The sequence below is a fragment of the Loxodonta africana genome, chromosome 1 (assembly GCF_030014295.1).
Source record: "Loxodonta africana isolate mLoxAfr1 chromosome 1, mLoxAfr1.hap2, whole genome shotgun sequence".
Lineage (NCBI taxonomy): Eukaryota > Metazoa > Chordata > Mammalia > Proboscidea > Elephantidae > Loxodonta > Loxodonta africana.
Window position 1 is genome coordinate 54,859,203 of NC_087342.1, and position 10,367 is coordinate 54,869,569.

The 10,367-nt window shown below is 39.7% G+C and overlaps 1 non-coding gene across 1 annotated transcript; it reads left to right on the top strand.

Annotated features, from left to right (window-relative positions):
• Positions 1-883: 883 nt before the first annotated feature.
• Positions 884-989, top strand: LOC111752397 (U6 spliceosomal RNA). Its single transcript, XR_002787350.1, has one exon. It is a non-coding gene; the product is annotated as a U6 spliceosomal RNA (small nuclear RNA).
• The last annotated feature ends 9,378 nt before the right edge of the window (positions 990-10,367 follow it).

Genomic DNA, 10,367 nt, shown 5'->3' on the forward strand with positions numbered 1-10,367 from the left:
CATTCCACATTCTCTTCTGAATCTAACTTGAATCTCCAGCAGTGTCTCTGAATCTCTGAATCCCCGTTGATGTGCTGTTGCAATCATTTTTTAATTATTTTCAGCAAAGTTTTACTTGCCTGTGATATTAATGATATTGTTTGATAATTTCCACATTCTGTTGGATGGATCACCTTTCTCTGGAGTAAGCACAAACATGGATCTCTTCCAGTCTGTTGGCTAGGTGACTGTATTCCAAATGTCTTGGCATAGACAAGTGAGCACCTTCAGCGTTGCATCCATTTGTTGAAACGTCTCAATTGGTATTCTGTCAATTCCTGGAGCCCTGTTTTTTGCCAATGCTTTCAGTGCAGCTTGGACTTATTCCTTCAATACCATCAGTTCTTTATCATATACTACTGCTTGAAATGGCTGAATGCTGACAAATTCTTTTTGGTACAGTGACTCTGTGTTTTCCTTCCATCTTCTTTTGGTGTTTCTTACGTCCTTCAAAATTTTGCCCATAGAAGCCTTCAATACTGTAACTCGAGGCTTGAATTTTTTCTTCAGTTCTTTCAGCTTGAGAAATGCAAAGCCTTTTCTTCCCTTTGCAATCCTGTATATAAATTCTAAAGCTCCATGATATGTTGCACAGTAAGCAGATGACTTCTCTAGCCTGTGACCCACTGTATACGCATCAGTGTACTCACTTTTTCAGAAGGGACGTGAATTGGTGTAGATACATCCACATCCTCTCACTCAGCTCTCTCAGATCCACAATTTCTGAAGAGCTGCCTGGGACCTGGAAACTATGTAAAGCTACCTGGCCACAGGGGGAAGTGTTTCCCAAATTCGTACCACCAGAAAGATTACTTGGGACATTTGTGAAAAAAGCAAATGCCCAGTGTTTCCTTTGGCAGCACATACACTAAAATTGGAACAATACAAAGAAGATTAGCATGGCCTTGCACAAGAATGACAGTCAAATTTGTGAAGTATGCCATACTTAAAATAAATTAAATTAAATTAAAAAAATATAAACTTCCAGCATGCCCCTACATTGATTAAATTGATTCATTAGAGATGGTTTCGAGCCCAGAAATATGGATTTTTAATAAGATGAGTCTTCATATCAGGAAATTGCTTGAAATACTGTTTTGGGATACAAATCCCAGATTCATAGCCACACCAGTTGAAGATGCTAGAAGGGTACCAGTTTTATGGCTTAATGTATTCACAAGGAGTGAAACAAGAAATGAGAGAGTAGAGCTAAGATGTAAGAAGTACATAGAAAGAATAATACCTGATAGGAGAAAAAATAAAGCAACTAAGTATGACAATATAATATCAGCAATGAGTAGTAACAAGAAACTTAAGATTTGAGGCTATGAAGAGAGGGAGAAGGAGAAAAAGGAAAAAAGTATTGGTTTCCTAAGGCTGCTATAAGAGAAAACCACAAATTGGGTGGCTTATAAGAACAGCAATTTATTATCGTGCAGCTCTGGAGGCTGGAAGTCTAAATCAGGATATCAGCTGTGTTGATTCCTTCTGAGAGCTCTGGTGCTAACTTCTGGTGGCTCCCGGTGGTGCTTGGCTTACAGCTGCGACGTCATTGGAGTCCTTCCTCTGTCTGTCTCTTTCCTTTTATAAGTCAGATAGGATTAGGATCAATTCTTCTCCAGTATGACCTCTTATTAACCTAACTAATAGCATCTTCACAAACAAGGGTTAGGGCTTCAGTACATCACTTTGGGAACACAATTCAATCCATAATGAAGGAGAAGAAGGGAGAGGGGAATGGGAGTGGAGAGTGAAGAGAAGGAAGACTTGTGAACAGGACCAAGATGCCCCGTTCTCTTTACTGTGCCTTATTCAGGAGACCTTGTCTCTTTCGTGTATGCACTTAAATACCTGGAAGCTAATCAGCAAGTCTTGGGGATTTCTATATATATGTACTTATTTTAAACTGGAAACCATTAAGAAAAATTAGTAGGTGAAGTAGGAATGTGTCGATGATAATAGCTACCATTTATTGAGCGTCCAGTTATCTTCCACACACTATACTTACGTTATGAATTTCTTTATTAATCCTCACAACAACTCTCTGGGACAGATTTTGTTATTACAATTTTATCGATAAGGAAATAGAAGCTCAGAAAGGTGTCTTAATTAAGGTCACGTTATCTAGCAGGTGACAACGGGGATTTGAACCCATATGTGTCTCTTTCTGGTATACTTTATGCTAATTAAGTGTTGAGCCATGGATTATGAGACAAGAAACTTGGATTCATTGGTTGTTTGATGGTTCATTGTCTGTATTTAGGTCAGTGTTTAACTTCCTTTGTGCCTTGGTTTTCATATCTTCCAGTCCACAGGCAACTTGTCTGTTAACTTGTTTTGAACCACCCCTAATACAGCACCAAAGAGCCCTGGTGACACAGTGGTTAAAGTGCTTGGCTGCTAACCAAAAGTTGGATGGTTTGAACCCCCCAACTGCCCAGTGGGAGAAAGATGTGGTGATCTGCTTCCATAAAGATTACAGCCTTGGAAACCCTATGAGGCAGTTCTATGGTCACTGTGAGTCAGAATCAACTCAAAGGCAAAGGGTTTTTGTTCATATAGCACCACTTGAAGTAAATACAAGACTTCTATGTGGGTTCTAAATTTGGTGTGAAAACAAGAGAAACATTTCAGAAATCTTTCCCTTGCTGTCAAAATGGCAGCAGTTATTCACAGGTGTAGGTCTCATTTAAAAAGTCGAAAGCACCGTGTGTCTAATTGATAAGTTACGCTCATCTTTTGACTCTATATCGTACTTGTCAGCTTGCTTAGCTCTGACAAAAGGGGCAGAGTGGAGATTCCATCGAAAACAGAGCATTCTGCTCCAACTGGCAATAGGCAAAATGATCTCCCAGACATTCTTGCCTACAAGTAACCACTCTCTAATGAGTTGCTGTTTTTATAAAATATTATATGGAGCTGATTCATTCTTTTGGATTATAAGAGACACAAACATTATGCAATATGCTTTTCTTATGCAGAAGCTGTTTGCATGCTATGTATCAAGTCCCAAGTGAATCTCTGCAAACCAGTGATATTTGTACAGATTTGAAGAGGTTTGCACAACGCTTTGAAAGAATTAAAAATAAGCACATTCAAACAATCCCTTCCATCCAAAGTACTGTGCTCCCTTGCGCCGTGGTGTCAAGGCGTATCCTTTTCAAGAGGGAGCTGGGGAATATGAAAAAAGAACACGAAATTAATGTGAACAAAACAGATGTCCGGAGCCTTGGGGGCTAGGGATGCAATTCCTGGGGAAGAGAGCTATAAAGTGCAAATGAGTCCAGGAAGGAAATGTGATAAGGAGGAGTGATATCTATTGGGTAGGTCCTGGGCCCATAGAGGCTTCATATTTTCAGCAATAACTCAATGATGGCACCAAGAACATATTTGTGTTCATTATGTTAATAGATGACCTCAGGCTAACCCAGAGAAAATTAAAATTCAGAATGACTTTATTCAATGTGGGGGATAAACTTAGTGAAGATATTAAGGTTGTGTTTCAGAAAACACACACAAAGAAAATAACATGGCAGGAGAAAATCTCTTGGGGTTTGCAACAAACTTCATGCTGTCTCTAGGCTACCAATGCTCAGCCCTGGTACTGTTTGCAAAGAAGCATGAAGGATGTACAGTGTTAACTGGAAAGAAAGCATATGGTCAGTCCTCTTTTCTTTACGAGTAAAGCAAATGGCAGACAGGAATTACAAAATGGGAAATTTGAGTTAACCAAGAAGATGAGATTTGCAATAGTAAGAACTATTGAACACCGAAAGTGTACAGTTAAGAAAAAATAATGTAATCATAATTCCTGAAGGTCTTTAAAAATCAGAGAGTTTTTTGTCCTACCAGAATAGCTTAGGTGTCATTGTGACGACCAGCACCAATGGTGTCTATGTTTAGATGATTCCTAAAGATCCCTTTAGCCTGGTGGACCCAAGGAGAGGAAAGTGCAGGCCCTGTTGAAAAGTTCCCTGGGCCCTTTGTTCTTATCCTGGATCCACACAACTCTCAGGATAATGCAGGCTTAAGTTGTGTTGGATTTTCATCTCTACTCCAAGTGGCTTTAACAGGTCCCTGCTTCTTCTCCAACCAAAATGGAACTGAGCTAGCGCTGACCTTGCTAGTTTATCTTCTCCAGTTTACTTGTCCCAGAAACCAGACAAACTTGAAGAGTCAAAGAAAAGGAGAGATAGAAGAGAAAGCAGAAGTGGTGCCAAGGGGGTGGCTGGGGACTTGACCCTTCATTCAATCTCCACTTGCCCATGATCCTACATGGCACTCAATCTCAGTTAAACTCTATCTTGGCTGTGGAGACATAGCTTTAAGACAAAGCCCCCAGGCCCTCTTTCCAATCAATTTGCTACCCTGAAACTTCAGAAATTCTGGAGCTGCCGATTGTTTTGCATTATTTGAAAAGTACTCATTCTCTGATTATTGAATCAAAGATATCTTGAGCTAGAAGGGACTTTACAGATAGATCATCCAGTCTAACAACTTTATTTCACAAATCAGCAGACTAAGGGCCAGAGCAGATGACTGAATAAAGCAAAGTAGAACAGAGCAGTGATTAGGTGAAAACTAGGCTGCCCCATGGCTGGGGAGCAAGGTTTACAGTCAGAACAGAGGCTCCACACGGGCAGGAAATTTGTCAATTTTTTTTTCCTGCTTTATCCTCAGAACTTAGCATAGTATAAGTCACATAGTAAGCACTCAATGAACATTATTGAATGAATAAATGATCCATGATTCCTGGTGCTCCTTCCAGTTCATTCCCCACTCAAGCACACATTTTAGTTCTCCAAAGAATCAGTTTGAGGACCAACTTAGCTGACTTCACCCCACCTCAAGCCCTGAAATGACCTAATATTTTATCTTGGAATGTTCCACTGTGTTTCCAAAAATTCCCAGCATGCAGTAATGTGGTTTGACTTAATTCTGTTTTCCCAAAACATTTGACTAAATGAATCCTTCACAAAAGTTCCATTGTTTTTACCAGACTCAAACTTATACCCCCGAAAAAGCATCACCTTATATTCCATGAAAAAAAAAAAAAATTTTTTTTTTTTTTTTTACTGATGATTTGAGTCTCGGTTTTTTTTCCTCTAATCTTCCTTTTTTAAAAAAAATTCCCCATTCCCCAAGCTGAGGGAACTCTTTTATCTTGCTTTGTAGTAAAGGTGAATTTAGACTTCGTAAGCAATGGTTTTTTGATTTGGAAGCAATATGCAGTTAGGCCTCACTATGCATAAATCCAGATATCAGAAAATCTGATTTCAAAACAGATAAATTGTGGGTGAGGCTGATTCTTTGTAGTACTGAGGGATTTGCCACAAGATGCCTTTAAATATTGAGCCAGGGTGTAAATGTGGCTCCTATTACATGCAACTTTTTAGGAACACATCTATTGTGCAAGTGAGGTAACAAATCTAGGACAGCCGCAGAGGAGTCAGAGCAGCCAGTTGATGAGGCATGTTTTAGGAATGACTCGTGGGGTCAGGAGCCAGAATTTCCAAAGCCCTCTAGAGTATGTAAACTCTTCCAGATTCTGGAGGCCAAGGAAAACCCAAGAACTCCTCCACTTAGAGAACTCTTACTGCTTGTTCCATAGCCAGTTAATCCAAGATGGTGGATGAATTGGAATAGGGACAGAAAATTTTAACCCTTACTGGAATCTCAAATACCTTGGTTATAGCTAGTTTTTGGTGACATATTAAAAAAAAAAAAAAAAAAAAGCTAACACTTTGCAAACCAAGATATGCTATTTTTACCTTAAAAAAAAAAAAAAAAGAATAACTGGGGGGATACATAAAATACAGTAAGATGATAAAATCATATGTATGTAAGAAAAATTAAAGTAAAAACAAGGATAGGGATATAAAAAGAGTAAAGCTAATTAAAAAAATGTATACCATAATATAGATCACTATGGGGGACATTTATATGACTTCTGGCTTTTTAGCAGTCGGTCAGAAAAAGAAAACTGACCAGTTACCAAATTTACTGTCTCTGTAGATTTTTTAAGTCCTCAAGAAAGAGTACCAGAAGGAAATTTGTCTCTAAGTCCTCAAAAAAAATGGTAATGGGTGAGTAATAAATAATATCCCTAACGATATCTTTCCTATAGACCAACGGCTCTAAAACCAGTGGACATCAGAATCAGCTGGAGGGCTTGTTAAAATACAGTTTTCTGTCCTCATTTCTAAAGTTTCTGGTTTCATACAACTATTTGTATTTTTAACACACTTCCAGATGATACTGATGCTGAGGTCCAGGGCCCACACTTTGACTAATGTGAGCTCAAGTTCTGTGACAATGCCGTAATCACAAACCAGCAGTTCCTCCAGATTATTGCCACAGAGTCCAGGAGCCTGTTCCTCTGTAGGTAGATCCAGCCCAACCCAATATTAGGTACCAGTGTGGAGAGGTCATGGCCACACCATTTCTCATTTAATATATTTGCTATATTGTTCTTCAGTGTGGTTCAGCCCCAATGGTTTATCCATCATATTCCACAACAAACTTACAGACATCTTCCTTGCTTGTCAAATTTCTGGACAACCCAACCTATTGGAACCTAGCCATCCTTCATCAACAATCACAAGAATGATTTTTTCTTGGTGAAGGCTGCCTTTTAAATGTCAATCGAATTTTGCACCTATTTTACTTACTCATTACTTACATGTTCTCCTTGTATTATTCATAAACTTTTTAAGACTGGAATGCCTTGTCTTCGCAACCACAATTCAAATTCTGTGAGCCAGGATTCATGTTTCCTTCTACCTCTACAGTGCATGGTATAGTGGATTTTTTTTTTTTTAATATTTTATCGTGATTTAGGTGAAAGTTTACACAGCAAATTAGATTCCCTTTCAACAATTCATACATAAATTGTTTCATGACATAGGTTACAGTCCCCACAATGTGTCAGCACTCTGACCGTTTTTACCTCCACCCCTGCCCCCTGCCCCTTTTCCATCCATCCAGTTTCCCTGCCCGTCCTTAATTTCTCATCTTTGCTTTTAGGTAAATGTTGCCCATTGGTCTCATATAGTTGATTGTTCAAAGGAGCACATTCCTCACAGCTGTTGTTTATTTTATAGGCAATCTATTATTTGGCTGCAACATGACCTCCAGGAGCTGCTTCCAGGTTAAAAGGGTATCTTAGAGCGATAGTCTCAGGGATTCCTCTAATCTCTATCAGCTCAATAAGTCTGGTCTTTTTTATAAAATTGAGTTTTATTCTATATTTTTCTCTCATTGTAACCAGGACCTTCTATTGTGTCCCTGGTCAGAGCTATCACTAGTGATGGCTGAGCATCATCTAGTTTTTCTGGTCTCAGGCTAGAAGAAGCTGTGGTTCACATGGCCCATTTATCCTGTGGACTAATTTCTTCCTTGTGTCTTTGCTTTTGTTCACTCCCATCTGTTCCAATGGGAAGAGACTAATAGCTGAATCTTACATGGCCACTGGTGAGCTCTTAAGACCCCAGACTCTACTCATCAAACTAGTATGTAGAACATTAGTTTTATTGGTATAGTGTTTTATACATAATGAGCATCCAATTATTTGATTGCTGAACAAAATGCTAAAGAAAAAAATTATAAAGAAACCTGTGAAGCTGACAATTAATATGAACAAAGAAGCCCCCCTTAGCCTTCATAATATATCTTTTTTCCTAAAACTAGATTGTTTAAAATTCTCTATGTTCTGTTGAGAAAAACATGGATATGAAACTGTAGTTCCATTAACAATAACCAAATAGGTGGTATGGTGACTCTCTCTGAGACAGGACTTTTTCCATATTTTAAAGCTGAGTTTATTCACTGATTCAACAAATATTTACCGATCATTTGTAATATGAAAGTAATAGGGAAGCAAGAATACATTTTAAAGAGCTCATACTACAACAGGCGACAGACACATAAACCCACAAGCGTGACTCATGTGAGGCTAGAGGTACATACAAGGTATGCTGGGGAACATTTAGGGGTGGAGGGAATCTAGAAGGTTCTCATTTTGGCAGTGTCGCAACATTCTATGAAACAGGACTCACACTGTCTTAGGCTGGGTTTTCTAGAGAAGCAAAACCAGGAAAGCATATAAATATAGATAAAGAAAAAAAAAAAACAAACCTACTGCCCTTGAGTCGATTCCGACTCATAACGACCCTAAAGGGCAGAGTGGAACTGCCCCAACCTACTGCCCTTGAGTCGATTCCGACTCATAACGACCCTAAAGGGCAGAGTGGAACTGCCCCATAGAGTTTCCAAGGAGCACCTGGTGAATTCAAACTGCTGACCTTTTGGTTAGCAGCCGTAGCACTTAACCACTACTCCACCAAGAGAGATTTGTATCAAAGAAATGGCTGACACGATTGTATAGGCTAGAACTACCAAGTCCGTGAATTAGGATAGAGGCTTCTCCTAATTCACTAGACACAGGGACTGGTGAACCCCAGATCAGCAGGTAGGAGAGCAGGGCTTCATTCACAGACTGTGAAGATCCATAAATCCCAAGATCAGCAGATAAGATGATAGCTCAAGTCCCAAGAATAGGAGGCCAGCCAGTATCCAGAGTGAGCAAAAAACCAGAACGTCTGCTTATATTCAGATGCAGGCCACACCCCTGGGAAACTCTCGTTCAACTGATTGGCTACTCACAGCAGATTTTGTCATGGGAGTGATCATATGTAAACACTGAGAATCACGGCCCAGCCAAGTTGACACACAAATCTTGACTGTCACGCACACCATCAAGAATTGGCATGCTTTGCACAATAATAGGTGAAAACCAGCAAACTAATTTGCTCATCAGCATTTTGCCGTGAGCAGGGCAAGCGTGAGGAAGAGGAATGCTGAACTATCACACACAGTGGTACACTTTGAGAGGTGCCAGAAAGGATCCCTGGCCAGAGGTCTCCTTCAACTGACTACCATGGTGCCTAAAATTTCACCATTCCCATAGATAGACTAGGAAGAAAGCCCTGACGATTTACTTACAAAAATCAGACAGTGAAAACCCAGCAGAGCACAATGGACCTATCTGTAACCAATGATGGCGATGGCGTAGAACTGGGCAGCGTTTTTTGTGCATGAGGTCTCCATGAGTCAGGGGTTGGCTCAACAGCAGCTAATAACAACAATACATCTTAAAGGCTCTCCAGTGTTCAAAATATTACATGTAAAATACCATTTCTCCTAGGACGGGGTTTCTAAAACTTGGAGGCACCGTTGATGTTTTGGGCTGAATAATTCTTCATTGTCGTGTACATTGTAGGAAGTTTAGCAGCATCCCTGGCCTCTATCCACTAGATGCCAGTAGCACCCCACACCCCTAGTCATGACAATCAAAAATATCTCTGGACATTGCCAAATGTCCTCTGGGAGGCAAAACTACCCCCTTGAGAGCCACTGTCCTAGGAGTTATTACGCCTTAGGCTGGAGGCAGCTGAGGCTCTGACCCTGTGATTAAAGAACAGCTCTCCTCCCTCTGGGGCAGCTGCTCACCTCTACCCACCATGCAGCCAAGGGAGGGGTGATAGATCAGTGAGCAAGCAGGATGGCAATGCTCAGCTATCCATACTGGCTTTACGGCTTTGGCTGTCAATGGGTGACAAGTGTAATGGACAGATGGCCATCACCTTCAGCTGAAATTTAGGAATCAAAGGATCTGAGCCCAGGAAAGGTCTTGGGAAGAAGAGGGCAGATGAGTGAGAATATGCTGAACAAAGCCACCCAATTTTACATGAGTTTGAAGACCAGTGGCTTAACTCAATCTTTCCCTTTAGATATATCATAGAGTAGAAAGGGATTTGATTGATGATTTATTGACCAGCCAAACATCTATAAAGTACATGATTATTATTGATAGTCATCCAAATAGCAATGTCCTTTACGTGTGTATAATCGCCATAGCTTTTAAAATCATTTTCATATAACACCTTTTTAAAAAAATAACAATACATTCATATGTTTCAAAAATTAATATGCTCTGAAAAGGAAAACAGTGAAAAGTCTCTTTCCCATCCTTGCCCCATCCTGCCCCATCCATTCCATTAACTGCCTAACATAGGTAAATATTTATCAGTTTCTTTGGTATCCTTCCAGAATTTTTTTATGAAAACAAAAGAATATACAAATAAAAAAAAAGAACATATACATATTTTCCCATTTCTTACATGGAAGGTGTCATGCTATATACTCCACTTTGCAGTTCGCTTTTTTCACTTTGGAAAATCGTTCTGTACAGAGCGATTTCTCATCATTTATTTTCATAGTTGTCTTCTGTTGCATGGATACACCCTAATTTATTTAAGTAGTCCCCT